The sequence below is a fragment of the Lissotriton vulgaris genome, chromosome 5, assembly GCF_964263255.1.
Source record: "Lissotriton vulgaris chromosome 5, aLisVul1.2, whole genome shotgun sequence".
In the NCBI taxonomy this organism is placed as follows: Eukaryota; Metazoa; Chordata; class Amphibia; order Caudata; family Salamandridae; genus Lissotriton; species Lissotriton vulgaris.
Genome location: NC_141693.1, coordinates 405,328,586 through 405,352,517, shown reverse-complemented (window position 1 = coordinate 405,352,517; position 23,932 = coordinate 405,328,586). Strand labels below are relative to the sequence as shown.

The 23,932-nt window shown below is 42.7% G+C and overlaps 1 protein-coding gene across 3 annotated transcripts in view; it reads left to right on the top strand.

The window, feature by feature from the left end:
- Positions 1-23,932, top strand: part of ANK3 (ankyrin 3) — a 2,005,091-nt gene that overhangs the window by 707,428 nt on the left and 1,273,731 nt on the right. The gene's annotated exons all lie outside the window — the stretch shown is intronic.

Below are 23,932 nucleotides of genomic sequence, written 5' to 3'. Positions count from 1 at the left end.
CTCATTTCCCTCTTTTTTTGAGAGGGAGTGGTTGTTCCACATTCAATCTTATTATTGGGGGCAGGACGACACACCTCTTGAGTGAGTTTCTGCTCCGCTTCTGCAGTCCAATACTCAGGGGCCGGCCAGAGCTTCTCAGACCTCTTTCCTCTTATTTCTTATCTTTTCTCTTTCCGTCCCTCCCTTTTTCCATTGAGGTTTTTTTTTGGTAGACCTCCCTCCATTTGTACCCTATCCACCCCAGCCCTGTAAAGATACTCCGGACTACAATTATTGAAGATCTCTTTGGGGTTCCTGTTTTAAGATCCTATCGCCTTATCCTTGGGGTAAGTGAAGCATAGAAGCTGAGTACACTATAGGGTTACGAGCCACTGTTTATCTGCTCTTTTTACTCATTGTATGCATTGTTTTGTTTGCAGTACCTGCTGTACTACCAGACCTTGACCCTCAGCCCAGCTTCCTACGTATTGGGAGAGTGGTGGACACTCTGAGTATTATTCTCTGGAAGTTGGGGGAGCTCTCATCTTCGCTCCTGTGGAACCTTGGCGTAACGTAAGACCCTTGACTAATTATGACAAGGAAGCGTTCCATAATGGCAAAGTATGTCCACATTATACTAAGAATGGGCAATATTATTCTGCTGGAGGGCACTATTACACAAAGGTTGCCAACAATATGGCAATAATTATCTCATCACATCAAGACTTGGTCCCATCATACAGAGGTGGGCAGTTTATAGATGAAAGGGGAGGTCAGAGATACAAGTGGTAACCAGTGAAGGATACTACTACTAGGATGGGAGCACACTGCAACACTCTCTTTCCCTATCTCTCTCTCTCTCACACACACACAGGTGTGGCAGCTATCGTTGAATGTTTTTTTCTTACCTGTATCATCTTCCTTGGTGCTGTTACTCTGATTCTCGTATTTGCCTCACTTGGTCCAGACCTACTTGAGTTTCCACAGCTTTAGACTTCCCACGCTCCATAGCAGGCTACCACTCTCTGACTGGATGAGTGACAGAGTTGTGAAGAGTGTGCAATAAAGTTGATCACGTTCATCACCTAGCCGGAAAATGCTATTGTCTTCACACTGAGTGGTAGTGCAGGGCAATAGCTTACTGGTAGGCACATGATGCAGGGCAGATACAAGACAGCTGCCTTCTAGTGCTTAACTTGAGCTGGTGGTTTCCAGTGCTCTGCACCGGCACTTAATTGCCAATACCGGTACTTATGACGGCCTACCACTAGGTGGCGCTGTTTGTCTAGATTGAAGATGAGCACAACAGTTGTTTATTAATTAAATAAACATTTAAAAGGACTAATATCTGCTGCCCAGCCCATTGTCATCGCTTAGGGGGCCTGGAATAGTCTGAATTGCCACTCTTGTTGGAGTCCGAGAAATTGTAGTTGCGTTGCTACAGTCACTGGCAGGAGAAATGTGTGGTGCAAGCTGCAGTGGCCTTCTGAGGGGTGGCCCTGGCACCTCTTTTCTCATGGATTAAGCACTGCTGCCTTACAAAATGTAGAAATTGTGTTAATGTCTGATGGGTCTCTCTGCTTAGATTTGACATTCCTGTTTTTCTGTATGTCTGGATCCGTAGGCTGTCTTCTCCAGCAAATCTTTTGCGTGACAACTAGAATTTTTGTCGGGCGCCCATTGTGATGAGGGCTTGTGTGTGTTTCCAAACTATAGGTGTTTGAACAAACAGATGTTTCCTACTAGTTAAAATGGCACCCCTTAGTAAAAAGCTGGAAAACTCCGGTGAAACAAGACAAGTGCACTTAAGTTTCATGGATAGATTGTTACTCGTACAACATGCAGGCTATGCTACAAAAACTTTTACTACGTTAAAAATGTGCAACATTGTATTTGGACAAAGGCTGCTCCAACTGAATATTTTCTAAAACAAGTACGCCCTGTATTATTTCTAAAGCAAACAAAGCCTGAAATTCTACATTCAAATGTTTCAAATAATACCTCCATAATTATTTTTATATGATCAGTCATTTTGTGTTTTCCCATAATATTTTCTGATGTAGTGATATCTAGAAAAAGCATTAATTATGCAGTTATGTTTCTTCACTTCTTCCTTGCAGAAGGACATTACGTTTTCAGAGCAAAGCAAGTAGAGAAATGTGTATCTATTCAATGGCAGTCATGAGCGTCTTCCTTTTAATCAGAAAAAGAAAAAAAAGTGGTGGGTGGAATGCTTGTAATAATCTTGGATACTGGTAATTATCCGCACTCTTGTTATGTATGCCCATTATGCCACTTTAGGCAAAGACTGGCCTTTTGTGAAACAGACTTGGTCCTACTCCCAAAGAAACAGTTCAGCCTGAACTGCCGCGCCAGGTCTCCTCCAGAGTGAAGCACAAGCAACCCTAAACCAGTTTTGGCCTATTTGAGACTGGTACCTCGTTGCTCGTTTTCTTGATCTGAGGTGACCTGGCCTGATGAAAGAGTCACTATGCTACAGGAACAGCTGTCATGATTTACAAGTTCTCCTGCAAGATGGAAGTTAGCTTTCAAGTGTAGGCACATGTCATGACTCCTTCATCAGAACCAGTGATACCTCTGTCCTTGATTTGAGTTGTAGTCTGGAAGTTTCTGAATAGTCTAAAGACTATTGCTTGGTAGCTAGCCTGCCCAGCTAAGCAGGAACAAGCTATCGAGCAGCTCACCTTGGTGTGTTTCTCTGGTTAAGAATAGTACACAAGCTCCTTTAAGCCAAACACCATTAGCTATAGATCAGGGATGCCCAAGGTGGGTTCAGGAGGGACAATTTTATTCCATATTTTCAGGGTAAACACCTAGTATGTAAATGAGTATCATAGTATGTTATGTAAATATTCTGAAAGTTCAATGTGGATCAGGTCCTATGTTGGACACTACTGCTTCTGTGCTGGTCCCTAACAGTTTGAAGTTATGTATGGAGGATCTAAGAAAATCCTAAAATTCATTGAGCCTTAAAGCTTTAAATTATGTATGTGGTGTTCTGCCAGTTCAAAAGGCACTTCAAGGCAAGTAGTTTGTACAGACTCTATTACAAAATATTGTATCATCTGTGCTTCATATCCTCCATTTTGTAAGAGGCTACCTTTTTTTAAGGCAATGTGTAGTCAGCTGCTTTGTGCCGGATTGGATTCTTAACTTTTTAATGGTGTACTTGATTTTTGCCAGTCCCTAGCTATCAGCCAGGATAATCTACAAGGAGAGATTTTTTACAGATTAAAAAATATTAATGTTCCAAAGTAGCTAGCATCTATTGTTGGTCTCCCTTCTAAAGAAGGAAGTGAAGTTCAAACACTTGAGTGAGCCTGCTTTTCATATGTTGAATGATATCATACTACTTAGTCCAATTCATTATTAGTGATCTAAAGTGTGAAGCCACATTGTGTCCTTTGAGCAGCCAATAATACCCTAAAGCATGGTTATAATTCGGGGTTAGTGGTAAACTCCGCTCCTCTGGCAGAATTCACAGAGTTTTTTCCATTCCTCTTGGAACTTGGAGTTCCGGAAAAACTCAGAGAACCGCTGTATGGCAGAATCTTTTCTTGTGCGTGGCTTACCAACGTTAAGGTGGCGAGCGAGAACTCAGAATGCTAGACCGCATCCTGGTGAGATTTCTCAACATGGGTGATTGTGACTGGTCACTACCTCTCCCGTTGAGAAAGTTTCAGATTGCATTAAGAAAGCTGCTGCTCAAGTAAAATATCTACTTGAGAGGCAGAAAGAAGCAGCTCCCTATGGAGTTGCCATTCATGCTGATTGTACAGCATTGACAATCTCCTGGCGCTAAAGATCAGCGCAACATACTGAACTCTGGAGAATCTCACAGAGTTTTTGGGTAACTCTGTGGAATTCCACGGAGTGAAACTCTGCAAGTTCCGCCCACCCCTAGTTATAATGCTGCTGCGCGAGTCATTTTATTTCAGTAGATATTCACATCATTTGTAGAACTTCTTGTTAGGCATTTGGATAAATGTCCTACTAAAACGCCTTTCAGTAGAAGGGTTGCTATACCCCAGTCTTCTCTTAGGATGAATAAAACTAACAAGATAGGGCTCCGTGGTTTGAGTTCTTTCTCATCAGTATAGTATAAAAAAAGCTTCTAGCAGAGCAGGATCTTCCACTCCAGCCGCTCCACTCTCTGTTCTCTTCTCTGCTATTTACTTCTCTCTGTTTAAGCCCCTCCTCTATGAGTTTGAGATTGTGTGCCATTATTTGTGTAGACCAGTCATTCTTTGAGAGCCTCATATTCCTTCATGTTATTAGCAGTCAAAAGAATCCCCTGTTGGGTAGATTCACCTCTTTTTAAGCATGACCCCACCCTTCCATTGCATCGTGATGTTTTCATTGTAATGTTGGCATGTCCCGCATTCTTATGGGCCACCCAACCCAAACCCTGTCAAATTTGGCACCATTCCTAAGTAGGTGGTGCTTCCCACCTGCTGCATCAACCTACCCAATCCTTCCCTGTTGGAATGGGTTCTCTGCCGCAGAGGTAGTGTCTTCATCTCTAATGGATGACATTCTGTAGTCCGTGGGGCTGCACTAGTACTTAGGGTACATCTGACTTCTAGCATAAAGTGGAGTTGGACTTCATCTACCTGATCTGTTTCCTTCATACCGTGCAAACAATTCCCCTTTCTGTAAGGAACCATGGGCAGTAAAATAAGGGAAGAGGGTTATTTTGGTGACAACCTTTCTACTATGTCACAAGGCATATTACAATGATTTAGTAATACCAAGAAGATCAGTTATATTTTCTAGCAGTATCTTCTGTACTTTAAAGAGCTCTAACCTTTTTAGTTTTTGATTATCTGTGATGATGAGCTTTCTGCATGTTTCAATTCCCTTAATTTGTTTTCTGACATGATCATAATACAAAGTCATGCCACGTTCAGTTTAGTCCATGCCACTTATCAATTCGTAATACCGGTGAAACAAGCGTCACTAAAAATAGGGAAAAACAGAACATTAAGGCTATCAGCCAAACAGATTTCAACGAGGCAAGTCTCTCCCCCCAGACAGCCACAATGTATACCCCATTCTCATATGTGTGCAGTCTTTCCATCATAGAACTTCCACTTAGGAAGAAAAGGTAAAGCAGAGGGAAAAATAAGAAAATGCAAGAACATGGGAAAGCATTTAGGGAATTAAACGTTCAATAATTCCAAACATTTCTACATGGCTGCCCATTTCGTAAAGGAAGAAAGTGCTCAAAGCCCATTCATGACTTGTGCAAATCAAGAATGGCAGGCGATGCTGCATACCAGTCAGGAGTCAGGACCACCAATGAAGCTCAGGGGTTGTTTGTCCATCCTCTACATGGGTTAGGACACATGGCTACCACCATGCACCAAATCACGTCTTGCTGGGCTCCGCAATAAGGATGATTCCAATAAGACGGATAATTCTGTCTGCATCCCAAATAACACATTTCCTCCTACAATGGATCTGGAAGCAAAGGCCTGAGAGAAAAAAGATCTTATCCTATCATGGTATCACGGATCATGTTTCAAAGCAACTGCTTTTTTCGGTACATATTCCGTTCAATACAGATCACCTAGATTTACCATTATTGTGCCCCTTTCCTGGAAAGCATTGGGCTGGACACATTAGGGGGTAGATGATATGCCTCTTTGACAAGTTACACACCAGTGTGATCTGAAGGGGCTAGATTATCTGTAAAAAACAGGAGCATATAAAAATCGCGAGATTCTCACCATTTGCCACCAGAGTGACGCCATTACCCCTACTACTTTCAACCCTCTTTTTATTTACTAAATGTTATATTTTGTCTCAAACCATAACATACCCACCCATGTGTCCATGGTGAAACTCCGCTTTCTCACCTCTCCATTTGTCGGAATTTGCCTAGCCAAATTGCTTCCGTTGGTCTCCAGGTTCCTAACTGTAGCTTTAAACCCAATAATTTATTTCTTCATATTTTACAGCTATACAGTTATTGTAGTCTTCTCCATTCTCTCCAGCATTCTCCCAAATAGTGTCCAGGACAGATTACACTTCCTTTATCTCCTCATAAGTTCTTACAGTGAGTGCATTGTTACCAAGTCCATCTTTCCGTAATGGCTTCTTCCTCCTGATCTGGGTTTATAAGAAATGTTTCTATTCCCTACTTGAGTGATTGTCTATTGTCCTGAACCAGCATAATCAATGCCAGTCCATCACCCGGTGATCCTGCCCGATGCAAACGTTGGGAAACAGCCACATCACCTCAGGCAGCTCTGCTCTTCATCCGGCTTTCATCCCTGCAGATTCATCATAAGTAGCTTGGAGTGAAGTGGGGCGGGTTCACCACTATACAGCTACCATATTTCAAGGTAACCCCCTCCACCACTTAAATGGATTTTTTCAAGACCCCAAGGTTTCTACACTTCAGATGGCTCCCATCATAGGTATTTTGCCTCACTGCCGGTGGAATAGTCATTAACTTTGTCTTGGTACTATCCTGAGCTTTTTTGGTCAGGGCAGAGCCATGCTCAATCAGTTTTGATTCCTGTTAGGCTTCTTTAGTGGGCTTCTGCAACCTTGAATAAATGGCCCTCTGTTAGAAATGGGGGGGCTCTAGTTGGCAAGGGTTTGCATCTTTGTCCATAAAGGGACCCTTCTTCCTAATCCGGATAAGGGGGTTACACTCCTAAAATAACCCCTGCTCACCCCCATGGTAGCTTGACACGAGCAGTCAGGCTTATCTCCGAGGCAGTGTGTAAAGCATTTGCACATAACCAACAGTAATACAGTGTAAGCACTACAATAGGACAGCTCACCAGTTTAGAAAAATATCCAATATTTTTATATACTTAAGACAAGACCAAAAACGATAAAATTCCGCAATACAGTACTTCAAATCCTTAGTTATCAAAATAACCTTGAAAAACAGTACCTTGAAGTCAATAGCTCCGCCCGGGGCTATCACCCCGTAGTGAGCAAACAAATCCGAACAGTTCTGGCTGACCACGGCGTCGCAGGCCAGCTACGGTGTCTGGGAGACTTGCAAACAGTACCTTTTAGCAATACAGAGCATCGGCGACCTCTTGTTGAGTTTCTGAAAGCATGTCGTCACCAGGCGTCGGTTCCTGAGGTTCGTTGTAGGGGTCGTCGGGGCACTCGAAGTCATACGCGTTGCACACTGGCATAACAAAGGGAGGGGGCCTCCCTGCACGGTACTTGGGGGGGCCCCTTCGTGCTCAATTAGGAGCTCTCCCGGCCAGAGTTCAGTGCCGAGGGGGCCTCTTGGAGCTAGGGCCCCCCCCCCGCACGGCATGGGCGGCGGGGGCCTGTGTTACGCCCCTGGTGTTGCAGATCGAACTCCTCTTTGTTGAAGTCAAGAGCGCTGGCGTCTGCAGGCGTCGGGTGCTTCAGTGCGAAGTGCAGCAGTGCGGCATGCAGTGCCCTCCGGTCGCCGTGCGAGAAGCGGCTAGGTGGCACCGTCAGATGGTGTTGTCGGTGAGACCAGGATCGCGGTGTGAAGTGGATACAGCAATCGTCACGGTGCTGGCAGGTCGCAGTGCATCACTTGACTTTACAATCAGTACCCTCAAACCACGGTGCAAGCAGCGTCGTGGATTTCGTCATGGAGCAGCAGCGTCGGGCATACCAAGGCGTCGTCGGGGAGCGAGGTGGTGCAGAGTGCGGGACCCACAAGTCGCAGTGCGAGCAGCAGCTCAGTGGCGGCGTCCGCAGGCGGCGTTGGTGAGACCAAGGTCACATTGCGGCGGTGCCCTCTGCAGTGTGGTTAAGAGACCGAGATGGCAGTGGCGTCGTCGACGTCGTCTGGTTGCTTTTTCTTCTGTTGCAGCACAATACACAGTTCCCAGTGCTGAGGGCAGAAGAGCTTGAAGTCTTTGCTGTTCCTGAGACTTCCTGAACAGGGGTCAAGCTCTATCTCAAGCCCTTGGAGAAACTCACAAAAGTAGATCGCAGAAAGTTCAGTCCAGTCCTTTCACTGCCCAAGATAGAAGCAGCCACTGCAGGCCAACACATCAAAGCACTCAGCAAAGTGGTAGTTCCTCCTCACAGCTTCTCCAGCTTTTCTTCTTGGCAGTCTTCTTAGTCCAAAAGAGTTCTAAAGTTCTGGGGTTCGGGCCCCAATATTTATACCACCAAATCCTTTGTTCTATGAAGGCAGAGAGTGTCTGTACCCAGCCCAAACCAGTTCTGTCCTCCCCGGTGCAACTTCCTGGCAGGAGGTGGATACAGCATTGTTGAAAGCAGATTTGGCTCAAGTAACTGAAAAAACGAAATTGGCTGTAATTCACTAGCAAGACATGCCACACACACCAGGGCATGGCCTACCTTTCACATACAATGCACCCTGCCCACAGGGGTACTTTGACCTATCATAGGAGTGACTAACATGTAGAAAAGGGAAGATTTAGGGACTGGCAAGTGGTGCACTTGCCAAGTCATCATGGCGGCCCCAGATTGCACACTGGCTCTGCAATGGCAGGCCCGAGTTACATTTACGGGCTGTTTGTGTGGGTGGCATAATCCAGTGCTGCAGCCCACTAACAGCGTTTGATTCACAGGCCCTGGCGCACTCAGTGCACGTTACTAGGGAATGACACATAAATCAAACAGGCCAGTCATGGAAACACCAATCCATAACACATTTTACCACAGGAGCACTTGCCCACTGGTCAGTGAGAAAAGTGCTCAGACACACTACGCCAGCAAAAACAGAGTCTAAACCGGAAGGTTAGAAAGCAAAAAACTCAGGGGAAACCCGCTAACAAAGATTTTTATTTTAGGACAATCAATTTGCTCTTGTCGTCCTCCTACATAACCACCCAAAGTCCTACACCTTTAGACATAATGACCGTTTTAACCTGTCGGGATTAATTACCACATCTTTCGCTGAGTGAATCGTTCTGTTTAAGAAGTTTACTTGGTCTTTTTGGCTGTATATATGAATGTCTGTTCCGTTTCATATAATCCTGTTTATACACTGAGCTCTTCAGATTCTCCTTACATATTGTCTGTTGGTGTAGAGATGCCAAAGTCCATTTTATTGCAATACTCCTGTCAGCTGAGGGCCTATCCTGAATGCATGTCTGTGTGTATGCATATGTTACTTCTACACAGCGACCCTATCCAAAAGGCAGTGGCTCTCTGTACAGGGCACAGACAAGCATAACGCCAACAAGTGATAGGAACGGTAGCTGGTTTGTGGACTGTTAATGCACTGGAAAGTAGTGTCCTTTAAAGAGGTGCATCTTAAACTCTTTCCTAAATTGTAGCAGCATTGAGACTATTGTTATTGGTACAAAGGTGTTGTTCCAGATCCTGGGTGTATAGTTGGAAAAGGTCTGCTGCCTTTTTTAAAAAAAAATTGCTGGTCCTATGATGTCCTTGCTGCAGGCGGTTTATTCCAGTGTGGCGTCTGGGAAGACAATGAGTATGGGATTTGTACTATCCAGATTCAAGAGTAAGAGGGCTTGAATAGACAGCAGTTCTGAAGTTGTTTCTGGAAGAAACAGTTTTAATTTCTTTCAAAGGTGAGAGCTGGTACCAACCAGCCTGTGCTATTTTGGCAATCTGTTGAGTGTGAGATTAGTGTCCGGGGTAAATCCAGAAGATTTGACATTCAGTAAAAATTGTGTTTCAAAGCTATTGAAGTACATGGCATCCTTTCTTCTGAGGGTCTAGTGCTAAATAATAATAACTCTATCCTGTCATTCTTTGCAAACTTCGGAATTTGTATGCCCTGGCGGCTCCTGTCTCACAAGCGCACCCTGTCTGCTGCCCCTAATATTAAAGAGTTGTATTTGATCGTTGAGAGCCAGAGTACCCTTGATCACAGCGTTTGCCATATGAGACCTCTAGGCAGAAATCAGGGTGCAAGAAAAGGGGTTGTCTGTATGTATGTATGCATGCATGTGTGTGTTTCCCATGCCATGTGTTTGTTGTAAGTGATGGTTTTAGTGTGTGTGGGGTTAGACATTATGCGGTAGAGAGGACTTGTGGGTTTCACCTGCAGTCTATACTTCCTAATGAGGGTTTTTTTGTATTTACATTTTTAAGCCCTTTTTTTATAATTTTGGTTTTGTACATGAAAGTAGGACATATAGGTTGATCGGGTCAGTACTTTAAAACTGTCAGTGCTTATCAATTCTGGGTCAGATGTGTATTCCCTTTATGGGCCCGTTTCATGAAAGTTTAGAATTCGAGCCATGTGGAATCACATTTGTAGGGTTTATCATGAATGTTAGCTTCTCCATTGCAAATATGTTCCAAATTCTACCCTACCATAAGTGTAGTGGAGGGGTAATATGTTGTATCCAGACCTGAGCACGGGACATCCTAGCTGCAACGACGTGTAATATGAGTTTATGAGATTGGTAATTGGAAACACATTGTTCTCTGCAAGGTCTCCAAAGAGTACTGCTAGCTGTTCTAATGACATGGTAATGGCAGTTATGTGCTTAATATGTTATAGGATCTCCTTCCCATTTGACTGAACCTGAGGGAATGCCCACCACATATGGAAGAAAATGCCCCTTTCCCTGCAGATTTTCCAGCATAGTGTGGTGCCTGTGTTCTTAGGGTGTAGGCAGTGGGAGCTAGGTACCACCAGGTTAGTAGCATATAGGTATTTTCTTTGTAGTGGACACAGATCAATACCTTTATGGCTGCCTGCCATACTCTCCCACAAGTCTCATCCAGGTTCAAGTCTTGTTTCCGTTTAGGATTATGTGCAAGTCTAAGAGGGTCCTTTGAAGCCAGTTTATACCCTTACGGACTTGTTTGTGAATAGTGTTTCCACAGGAGTCTTTTCCGTTGTAACCGGTAGGGGCATCTTTGACAAACTGGGTCAGTGTAAAAGCTGTAACAGTCGAAAGTGATCGTTCTGTCACGGCTCAAAATAGGATTAAGTTTATCCCTTGTGAAGAGTGGTCCCTTGCTAAACAAGTCACCCAGTAATGGAGGATTATGGTGATTCCAAGTGCCGAATTTGGGGTCCTAAAATCCTGATGAAAAGTCTGGGTTGTGAATGATGGGTGTCAGGGGTGATGGTAAGATAATGGTACCTTCCCTTCATGCTATCTACTTCCAGTACATTAGCAGTATGATAGTGGGCGTGAGTAGAGTTGGCATCCCTTGCCATGCCTCTGGGAAAAGCTATGGCAGTAACCGAAAGGAATGAGGCAAAAACTTTGTTTGATAAGTATTCATCCCTTATTCTCCTAATTGTTGTTCCATTCCAGAGCTGACCTGATCTGTGCTGCTTGAATGTAGGTTTTAATATTAGGAAAGCCTAGCCCACCCTCTGTGGGGGGTTTAAGTAGTATTGCCTGGGGTACCATAGGATCCTCGCTCCTCCATACCAAAGAGTCGTTTTTTTTCTCTGTATATAGTCTATGATTGAGGTGTATAGTCACTGTGGGAGCGTCGGAACAGTGTACATCAGTTGAGGTGGAAAGTGAATACATCACAGCCAAGATATCTCCAATTTCCCCCATGTCTAAAGGTCCTTAAAAAGAGAGTGTACTAAGGGTTGGATGTTTGACTGTAACAAATGTGAGGATTTGTGCAGGAAATTAATGCTCAGGTATTTAATGGGGCCGGATGTCCATGAGAACCCATCATGGCTAAATGCCCCATGAGCTCCTCCGCTATTGCCTACGACCCCCCATACCTCTAGATTGAAAACATTGTATACTAAAACCTGACACCGCTGCAAAAGTTAAGAGTTCTTCCTTAAGGGCGAAATGGACGTGGAAGGATCGGTAAAGAAACACAAGATGTCCTCCGCATAGAGAGCTAGCCCGAATTCTTGGTTAAAGCCGGTCAGCCATTTTGTAGTCTAGTAGTTCTAGATCTTTTGAACTAAGGGGCTCCATGGAAAGAGCAAACATCAAGGGTGACAGGGGTTCCTGGCATGTCTGTTGTGACAAGGAGAGTTTTGGTCAGTATATGCTGTTCACCTTGATGCGTACCTCAGGAATTTGGTAGCTCATCTAAAGTCAGCATTTCCTTTTAGGGTCGAGTGGGATCATCTCTAGAATTTGGGATTCAATAGGACAATTTAACCCTATTGAAGGCCTTCTTCATGTCCAGCTAGAGAGGGACAATCAGCTGCTTATTGTGTTCTGCCATCTTGATCAGGGAAATCATCAATCTACTATCATCTTGTGCATGCTGGCTTTTGATGAAGCCACCACACTGTGGGGAGATTAGTTTGGGCAATATAGTCTGAAGTCTATGTACCAGCACAGACGCAGATAGCTTCATGTCTATGTTCAACAAGGCTATAGGTCTGTATGAGGAACAGGCCAATAAGTCTTTATCGAGCTTCATAATTATATACGTTTTGATTTTAGGATGGTGTCGGTCACCACTTCCCCTTTTAATATGTGATTGAGATTTGCTAGGGGTGCAGTGAGGAGAGAGATATAGGTATTTTAGAACAAGGCGGAAACGGCATCAGGGCAAGGTGCCTTCCATCCAGGTAATAGTTTCATGGCCTCTTGGATTTCTTCACATGTAATGTCCTCTTCTGGACGGGAGCAGTCATCTCTCTAGTGGGCAAGTGCAGAGAATAAGTTAAGAATCTTGGGCATACGAGTAGAGGCCCGGTTCAATAAATAAGGTTAATAAGTCAGTGAATGTGGTCACAAAGTTTTGTATCATTTCAGATTTTAGAGATAAAGTTCCATGTACGTTTTTGTTGGAGTTTGTATGCTAGTAGCCAATTGGCTTGTCTCCCTTCTCATAATAAGTTTGCTGAAATGAAGAGTTTCTTCAGCGTTTCGTGAATTATCAATTGCTCCAGTTCAACCCTTGTTTTTTGTAACACTCTATATGTTCTTTGTGAAGTGACTAATTTATGCTGGGCTTGAAAGCGTTCCAGTCCTGTTTCTAATTTGTGTTTTTTTTTATTCTCCCAGACATTCGAACTGTGCTGTATGACATATTAATTCTTCCCATATGAGAGCTTTTGCTGCATCCCAAATTGTGCTCCAACGGACCTCGTCTGTGTCATTCTCCTGAAAATAGTCTGTTAGGGTGTTCCAAATGTTCTTTTTTTACCCCAGGGTCCCATAAGGCACCTTGCTCACCCACCACCCAAGGCCTGGGTGGGGGGGGGTGGGGGGGGGGGAGAATGTTTTAACAAAGGGTCCAATATTAACCCCACCACTGCGTGGTCCTACAAGATCTTCAGATCAATGTCTGTGGAAATAGGGGATGGTAGCATATCTTGCCCTGAAGAAAATCTATGCAGGTGGATGATTTGTGTACATGTGAATAAAAAGTGACTTTTTTTTCCTGTTGCTAGGTATCTATCAGACTATGGTCTGCTATACCCTGAAGTAGGAAGGCAGGAGAGGTTGGGTAGGGATAGATTTTCAAGGAACAGTCTTCTGTTGTGTAGGATGGCATTGAAATCTCCACCTGTAAGTAATGCCTCTTAGAGAAATGTGCGATTTCGGACATAAAGTCTGCATGCCCGAAGGGTTGAGGACGCGGTGGGCGGAAAGAGTGACAAGGTAGCTTCCAATTTTCACTTGTATCCTTAAGTATCTGCCCTCCTCATTTTGACATTTGGACTCTAAGTCAAATCCGAATACCCACCTTAGCAAGTTTGTTTGTTTTAGTTGTATGCGTGGCATGAAATTAAGATTGAAACCAAAAGGATCTAAGGATTGTACATTTTTGGTCCGCAAGTGGGGTTCCCTGTAGCATTGCAATATCGACCTCTTTCACCCGTAGCCACTGTAACAGCACTAGCCCCTCCCCATGATTGCTTATTTTTAAATGCTGCTGTCCCATAAAACACTAATTGGTTATTCAGAATCTTTCGTTGCCAATAGGCAGTGAAAAACATGTGTGATCTAGGTGGTATGTCATGTGCCATACCTGTAAACTGCATATTAATAGTCAAAGAGTTAAAACCCCAGACTTGATACCAAATGTTGATAGTGAATTCGCTAAAGTGCGGTACCAGGAATATGAGAGGGAGACCACGCAGAGCGGCACTTAGCAAAAACGGGTGGCTATAGTCATTCCAGACAGTTATATATGACAAATTGTTTTGGTGCATTCGTTTGACCCTATACGTAGGCCCAAACTAAGTGCGTAAGACTCATTATGAGATAAAATTTGCACCATGTTATTTTCTGCATACGAATTGGAAGAACTAGTGCAATGTAGTAGGCTAAGTTAAGTAAATGGTAGGTTTAAAAAATGCATTTTACTTAATAGAACCGCATTAACCAACATTAATAGTATCACACAATACATTCATGAAATGTCGTACTCCTCATTATGATTTAATTATGTTCTAAAGCTCAGCTATATCGAACCTATTGTTAAAGTACGTGTTTACTCTGAAAGGTTTCAATGTGCCAATTACATTTAATTGTTCTGTTAGTGCAAACAAACCACATATTTTATTTTGTTTCTTTGCGAAATTAAAACATGTCAAACAAAAATAAAATGGCTATAAGATATCTTTTTATAGTTACTAATAAATGATCTGTTAACAAACATCTGCTATATACAGCTTTCTCTTTTGGTCTTTTTAACATATTGGAAATTGGACTTATTGGAATTCAAACTGATCATACTTTTTAACTATAACTACAACATTTATTTACTAGAGCCATTATAACCACCAGACTTTTGGTTATTGCTCTTGTGCAAACTAATGGTGCTATGTAAAAAAATGTAAAATGTAAATTGATACTTGTATAGCGCACTACTCACCCGCAAGGGTCTCAAGGCGCTTGTACGAATACCGCTGTGGAACCCGTCCTGGCTTTCCCTGTGAGGTGTCCACTCCTGGGGATCCCCAGGGTGAAGGCCAGGCATCCTTAGCGTTGTGGGGGCCGTTGTGGAGATTAAGCAAGCTATTGCCCAGAGTTGCAGAGTGGGACTCCATGATTAGAATAGGCACCGAAGCGAGAATTATCAGGTCCGTGGAATTTTGAGCCCAAGACCCTGCCAAGGCGGGGAATTGAACCCTGGTCCCGGGCTAGACCTCTGCATCAGGGTCTGCCGCTCTAACCATTGAGCCACACTGTACCTCAGCTACAAAATGTCAAACCCCTTTTGGGAACTTTATCAATATCTGTCCTGCATGTTATAATGATGCACGATAACACCCACCAGGCTTCTGATTGGGTTTACTCGCTGCTGCGATGCAGCGCATTTAACTGGCCAGCTTGCCCTCCTTGCTGCACGACTCACATCAGGGCCAGATTGGCTGTAGCGAGCACCGGGCGTAACCTCAGTGGCCCGCCAGGGTGGGGGCCTTTTTACACGCCTGGGAGCAATATCGTCCCCCTGCATCAAAAGCGGCACAAAGCTTTCCACTAGCACCCCCGGCACCCGCACCAGGCTGGATATGAGTTCACCATCGCCAGCTCTTCTTTACTGGGCTATCTGTATCTGTGATCACTCACTGCTGTGCCACGGGGCACAGAGGACACACATTTTAGCCGTGCCCGAAAATGCTCTCCGATGCCTCAAACTGGACTACTTTTGACATTGGCAACCATTCAATAAAAGATGAAATACACTTATTGTTGGAAGTGGGGGTCCTTATCCCTCACCCCCGCCACCAAATGCTGAAGGCCGGAGTCCCTGACCCCTCACTTCAATGTTCGGCTAAGGAAGGACACCGTCTGAGATAGTCCTGCTCACTCCCTTAGTAGCAGCCAGGTTTATCTCCAAGGCACGAGGGTACAATATGTGCAACTACACTCACAGCAACCCAATGATGTTACCACAAATAGACTCCACACAAGTTTTTATAAAATGAGTATAATCTTTATATAAGAAGTTATACGATATGACCACACAACACAAAATCAACATATAAGAAGGGGTAGTATTCTTTCCAGTGGGTTGGTAGGTTCTAATCCCAACCACCGCTTCTAACCAACAGCTAAGCTCACTTTTAACCGGTTCCAAAAGGTTAAGCAAGTCATATTGCTAGAATCACACACGTTGCAAAAGAAAAGAAATACTGCAATGTGTAACAATATTCTCTTGTACTGTGCAACAGAGAAACAATGCCATACGTAGCACCACAGTCATGTACTTTGCAATAAAAGGAATAATGCCATGCATATCACTACCAGCATGCCCAGTACCAGTAATAAACAAAGGAAAGCGTCACTCTACAATCATGTACTGTGCAATGAAGAAATAATGCACTGCGCCACGTTATAATCCGGTACTGCGTGATGAAGAAATAATGCAATATCCACGTTACAATCATGTACACTGCAAGGGAAAAATAACGCAGTGCGTATCGCACCAAGCATGTAGTTGGTCAGGCACAAATGAAGTCCGGCATCATACGACAGTTTGATAGTTCGTTAGCAGCAATAATGCAAAGTGTAATACGACAGTTTTGGTGCTTCAATAACAATGCCCCCAATATGGATCAATGATGACACAAAAGTACCACCTCTCCGGCCCCAGTACTGCCCCTCCTTGGGCCAGCACGGGCCTAGATCTGAGCTGAAGCAACAGACTCGTGCAGCTGACTGAAGCGAGAGGCCGAAAGAGTGTCCCTCCGGGCCCACACCCCACCCCAGGTTCTGATCCACATTACCTGGGGGGGCGCGACCCCACTCTCCTCTCCTCCTTCAGCGACTTGGACCTTGATCCAGAACTCCGTCAATGGGTATGGCGATCTCGGGCTGGCAGCTCAGCTCCTCTGGGGTTGCCAGTCCAGGCCGCTGCTGTTTCACTCCAAGGGCCCAATGACCTGGCTTTCCTTCCGAGTATCACCTCTTCTTCCGGTATACACGATGTCCAGGAGCTTTTCACCAACGCCCTGGCTGCACCACGACACGCACTCTGCGCGTCTGAGACTCACTTCTTTACTTGGTGCACACCACGACCAGGCGCTCCTCACCAATGCCTTGGCCTGCACCAAGACACGCACCCCGCGCGTCCGAGACTCAGCTTACTCCTATTTGCCCATGATCACAAGGCACAACTTCTGATCACAAGCTCTTGCCATGCTGTGAACTCAGGGTTAGTAACAATATGCAGAGTGGATGGTGACATCACAAGAGTGGAGTTGTGATATCGATGGAAATTAAAACCCATGAGAGGAAAAAAGGAGCTTTCGGCTTGCGACTAAAGTAGTGTTACCATCGAGATTGTGCCTGAAGAATCAGGAAGAACAACAGTGACACATCTCCATCCTCATTAGGACTAGACACTTTCCATCTACAAAGAAATAACATAAGGATCTTAATTAAATAAGGATACCCCTGTGTGGCAAGGAATAATAACATAAGAGGAATAATTTCCTTGATGTATGCTGAGACTATCTGACAGGAAGACAAATACCACTTGAATTTTAAAGAAGCCCATAAGGCCTACACCTTGTGAAAGAATAATTCCCTGGCTTTTGTTGTGTTAAGAAATGTTTGTATCTGCATAGGTCCTGAGGAAGGTGGTACAGAACCCACCGAAACGCTCCTCGACCTTGCGTGGAGTCCATCTCTTACATCTTATGGTCATTAATCCAAGCAGCAGAAATTCACACTCTTCCTGCTTCATGTCAAGATTTGTTCAGATACTGGAATGTGTGGATGGGAATAGAGTTTGAATGATTGTGAGTGCATGATTAGTATTGTATATTTTTTTGTGTTTGTATGATCCAGGGTTTGTTTTTTCCTTCAAAATTGTTTGTTGTAATATGTATTTTCACAAAATAATATATAGCAAAAAAATTATGAAAATATTTTTAAGAAATGAAACATGAATAAATAAATTATGAATTTATAAGAAGTACAAATGATATACAGAAGAATGATGAAATAAAATACTGAAATGAAAATGAACTATACTAGCTCCATTTGTTATTGTTGTGCATGAATAAGATAAATATATGTAAACTATGTTGATAATGAAAAGTATATAGGTCTTGAGGGAACTTCTTCAGTATATTGTGCTTTTCTCTCCCCTCTCTTCCCTGACCTCAAAGTAACAATGGAGGTGTCCCCTCTTATAGGTATCCACAACTTCTGAGGGTCTCAAGCTGCAAAAGCATGCGCACACCGCGTTGCTTGGGACTTCTCCGGAAACATTTATGTGCCTGTGTTTCCGAACAGGAAGCCAGCTCACCTTGGGCCTTTGGGGTAACTAGACACAGCACAAAGCACAGTCAAGCAGGGGGACCCAGCGCCCCCAGGCACAGTCCCAACAGCCTCTCCCTTTGTTAGGACAGCAAACTGCAGACCAGCCCCAGATCACGAAGCAAGGAGTGGTCTTTCCACAGCAGTCTCTTCAGTTGCTCCTTCTTTAGCAGAGGTTCCTCTGACCACAGAATGGGTCCAAGCCTTTTCAGTTTCAATCCATTTCTGTTTTAATCCAACGTTCAGGGGTTTCAGCTCTCATAGTTATACCTCTTAAAGTCTTTGAAGTTAGTTTGTGCTCAGGGGTCCCTGACCCCTCCCTAAATCAGTTCTGGGTGTCCTCCACCCAGTGCCACCTTTCTCCCTTTGATACCGGGGGGCTGGATCCTTAATCACTCAGTAGGAGATTGTTCAATTGGTTATAGCACCAGCCCAGGCTTTTTCACTTCCTGGGCTTCTCCTCCCACTACTCTCCAGATGCAGGGCAGCCTGGTGCCATCTCAATCCCTCCCTGGGTCAAGACCTCTCCCAGCTCCTCTCATCTCTCAGATCTCTCAGATCCAGAAAGTCAATCCACATTTCAGCAGAGACACACAGAAATGCCTAAAGCACAAAACTCAGCCACTTTCTAAAAGAGTGGTTTTTGAACACACAGTGTCAAAACCACCTTCACAGAAAGATGTGTTATGACACTGTGAGTTCATACATACTTAACTTTACCTCTCCATTATAAACTTACAGGAAACTAGGCTAACAAACACAAGACTCAGCCTCCCCCATTCTGTCCTATAGGCAGGATGGCCTTTCAGCAATGAAAAATAAAATGGAGTGTTTTTCACTGTCAGGACATGAAGAAATGAATGAATACGCACTTATAGTGCTTGGCTACCGGGAGGGCATGCCAGCGCTTAATGTCGCGCCTCAGTCAACAGAGCACAAATTAAGAGAATTGAAAAGTTTTAAGCTGTTTCCTGAAATTAAAATAATTTGATTCCAGGCTAATATGCTCAGGAAGTCGGTCCCATAACTTAGCTGCATTGTACATAACACACCTTAGTATATGGCCTGCCTTTTACTTACGCAGCACCCTGCCCAGAGGTTACCTGGGACCTACCACAGAGGTGCCCAGTGTGTATGCAAAGGGAAAATAATGCCTGACATGTGGTTGCACTTGTCAGGACAACATGCTAACTTAGCAAACTGCACGCAGGCCCTACACTGCAGTCCTGAGTTCCCTTCTCCGCGCGCCTTAGCATTACTAGCCCTGGCACACACAGTGCACATCACTAGGGACTTTACTAGTAAGGCAAACAAACCAATCATCTCCAACCAATTACCATAACACTTAACATAGGGAACTTTAGTACTTTGACACAGACCAGCAGTGGCAAAGTACTCAAAGCATCTAAATTGGCAACTCTATGTCAGGAAAACGGTCTAGGGGAAAGCAAAAGGTTTAGAGAACTTTAGCCAAAAAGGCCAAGTCCTACACTTATGACTAAATAAGGGAGGAAAAAATATTAAGCTTGATGAATAAATAATGCCATTGTAAAGCAATTAAGCTAAACCAAATTGTGGATGTGTGTTTTGCCTGAAATATGTTGGAAGGTGTGCTCAGGTTCTTGGTGTTTTTGTAACTCGATACCTTTTAAGGGTGGGATTAATGTTGTGTACTTGATAATTATAATAAAACCTTTTTAAGATGCTCATGATGATTGTGTCTCATGATATGTTTAATTAAGAAGTCATGACTAATATGTCCTTAAGTAACATTGTATTTAACTAGGGAAACGAGGAATCCTTAAATGTTGGGTGGTTATTTATAATGTTTTATATAGCGCAAACTTGCCTTATCAAATAATTACGTTTAGTTTAACCCAGAAGAGAATCTGTTTATTTTCACAAATCAAACTGCGCCACACTCCATCACTTCATCAAGCCAAAGCATCAGATCTCAGGGGCACCCGGTCCAGGCAGGGCCTGCAAAGCAATATGGACCTGTCTAGAGCTCTAAAGATGCGCAGCCATCTTGTTCCCATTCTTTTATTATGATGTGAAAAACCTTTGAATAAAAGATGTGAAAAGTGTGTAAAAATCTTACTTTCAATTTCCCAAATAAAATGAGAATTACAGGGACAATGATGGTAGTTGTGCTCCCCAAAAATAAATCGTTCTCTTTAATTCCACTGCTCTCTAGTATATTTAACGACCTTCTTTGCAGAGAGACCAATAGTTCACTTGACAATTATTATTGAGAGACACCAATTCTTGTAATTATGATTGCAATTATTCTGAGAAAAAGTCTGCCATTATTTCTATTTCTACAAAAGCCTTGAAAGGAAATGTAATTAGTAGATAACACCTCCCTGGGGACTGCGTTCTAAATGGAAGCCTGAAGACATGATTCTCTAAACCAGTCCCCCATCTCAAGTTATCGCTATACACAGATCTGGTTGAGCTATGTGTGCCTTCATCATATCATAAATTCGAAAGATGGTCTGCATATAAAATGTTGTTTTTACATGCATTTATTTTCTTTTGACCCAAAGATACAACAATTAATGATGTGAAGAAGTCTTCTGTAAATGTGCATAAGTATAATAAATACTGTGTGCTTTGACTCCTTGTAGAAAGGCTTATTAAAATTAAGGAAGGAATATAAAATGCTAGTGAGAAGTAAAAAAAGATGCTTCAAAGGAAAATGCTGAATTTCCTTACTAGAAACCATAGAAAGCAAAAATACTAAAGGGTTTTGGAGGTTGATTCAAGATGCATCGGGTCGATCCCCAGGAACCATGAGTTGTGAAGTAGACGAGGCATCCTGGGAGGAGCATTTGAACCAATTATATCAATCTAAAAATGAGGCAGAAATTAGTGGGGAGAAAACGCTGAGGCGACAAGTAGTAAATAATCTAAATCCCCTTTGCTCGTTTGAAAATGTAAAGAATACTATTAAGAATTTATATTTAACCAGTGCGGCAGGGCCAGAAAACTTACCTGCAGTAATAATAAAAACACAGTTAAAATGGTGGGCCAATTTTTTTTCGTTTCAGAAATGTTTACAGCAGTGCTGACCACAGATATAATCCCAAAATCCTGGAGGGGAGCAATAATCAGGCCTATACATAAGAAAGTGGATAGAAAGGACCCAAAAAACTATAGATTAATTAATCTTTTAGATATTGGTGCTAAAGTGTTCTGTAAAATAATCCTGGGTAAGCTGAAGGAATGGGTCAATTTAAATGCAATTGTGCCAGTAGAACAAGGAGGATTCAAAGAGGGGCACTCAACACTTGTTCATTGTTTTGCCCTTTGGGCCGTGGCAAGGAAGACGGTAGAACTGCAGGGTAGATTAAACTGTTGCTTCGTTGATTTTCGGGTGGCATTTGACCTAGTACATAGAGAATGCTTATGGGAGATGCTAAAAAGATATAATATCCCCATAGACATTCTAGAAGTAATTCAAAGTCTGCATAATGAAAATTGGGCACAAGTTATAAAAGATGCTGCAGGAGGTTTGACCCAGGAGATAAGAATTAATAATGGGCTAAGACAGGGCTGTGTTTTGGCTCCATTATTGTTTTCTATTTTTCTTGCTGACCTACCGAAAATATTAATAACTGAAAGAGGAGCAAGCCCAAAGGTAGTTGAAAAGCACCTGTCTTGCCTACTATATGCAGACAACTTAGTTATTTTAGACCAAACGGAACTAGGGTTGCAAAGGAAACTAAAAGTTTTTGAGACTTATTGCTTATCCTAAAACTTAATAGTAAATATGGAAAAAACAAAAATATTGTGCTTTGGAAAGAAAAACATGAATATAGTTGGGCTCTGGGCCATACAAAATTAGAAGTTGTAAACGAATATAAATATTTAGGTGTATGGTTCGATAGAGCGTTAAATTGCAATATGCACATTCAGGCCCAAAAAAACAAAAGGATTAACAGGCATTTGTGGGTTGAAAAAATTCAATAGTATCTATGGAGATATATCTCATAGACCAGTGCTGAAAGCATTCAAGGCTATGATTCCTCCGCAAATACAGTATGGGGCAGAAATCCTGTGCTTGGGGGGGGTAATGTGCCTGGGAGAAGGAGGAAGGAAAATGCCTGAAAACTCTTCTCTCCTTACCTAGCTCCGCAATGGTACAGGCTTTAGGCTAGAACTAGACTGGCCAGCATGGAACATACAAGTTCAGGTAAATCTGTGCAGATTTTGGAAAAGGTTAGGAGCTGGAGAAGAGGAGAAAGTGTCCAGTTGGTGTAGGAGAGAGATCCAACAGAGCGAATTGAAGTGGGCAATAGCTACCAGAAATAATCTGTACTCTATTTGTGAAACCCTGAAAGCAAAAATAGATCCAGATTTATTGTGTATTGACGAATGGAAGAGTGTCTTTAAAACCTTGGGAAATCTAAAATCCAGACAGATCGATATGGATTATTTGAAGCAAAAAAAGTCTGTGCAATTCATGATAAAAACATGGAGTAACGATAATTCATATCCATATTTAGATACTGTACCAGATCATAGGATGAGATTGGAATTATTAAAAGTGAGAATAGGTATTATCCTGCCCATGTAAATGAGAAAGTAAAAAATATACTAATGGATGACTATGGTAAATGTACATGTGGGCTAGATTTAAAGTGTACTAGCGTTCACTTTGTAATGGATTGCCTAAAATGGGTATCAGTACGGCGGATGGTATTAAGGTCACTCTTTTTAAAATATGGTATAAACAGAAGGTTGCAAGCAATTGAGCTACTTACAGATATGCAGGGCTTAGAGAGTGCAATCGCCTTGGCGAAACTTATACAAGTAGCCAAAAGATTTCTTATGGAACAATGACATGAAATAGGGTGGTCTAAGATGTGATAAATTGATCAAAACAGAATGTCTGTAATCATTTTATGAATTGTAATTTTTAGGTATTTTATCGCGACTTATAGTGTTATTATGTGAATATGTTTTTATAAGAACATAATGTAATTGGTTTTTAGGCTATAAGATTTTTTTTTTTAAACAATTGTATTTGTACCCTGTGTTATGATGAATATGTAGTTTAAAGGCCAAATGGTCACAAGAAACTTATATTTGATTGATTGATTGACTCCTTGTGATGGTAAAATGTGCGAACTGGGATAATACTCGTATCAGCAAAATAACATTGTAATTTGTTATTTTGTGGTTCATACTTGTATTAATATATCACACACTCTTTAAAAAATACTGTACAGTGACGACAACCTACATAATTCTGTATCTCAGAATGATGACATCAAAACCCCTAAATTATTTATAATCTGAACTTCCTTTCAATAATCCCATCATCACCACCCCATGTCATTAATCACTTAGTAAGAAGGGAAGGGGTACTTTTAATTCTGGTCATATAGCTCCCAGTGCTGCTATGCCATCTGCTGGTGACAGCGTCTTTGGAATCGCTGTTCTACAAAAACCATTGCCTAGGGGAAAGCTGTGTGGGGGAATGTAGGGGGAGCAGCAATATTGTTCAGTCTTCTAAGTATCTCTTACCCAAATTATTGGACGGTAGGGTAGCATGTGTGCATGACAGATATAAGCCAGTGTCTTTTCATTCAAACCAAGAAGGCAGCCTTTATGTTTATCTGGCCAGTGCTACTCATTCCCTTGTGGTTTTCATCAGCATACACGGGGGGGAATGTCTGTTCAAAGGTCCGCGTGACAGTATCTCAGCTCTCGAACACTGAATCTCCAAATAAAATGACAGAATAATTAGTGTATCACAATAGACTTGTCAATTGTTTCCTTATCCT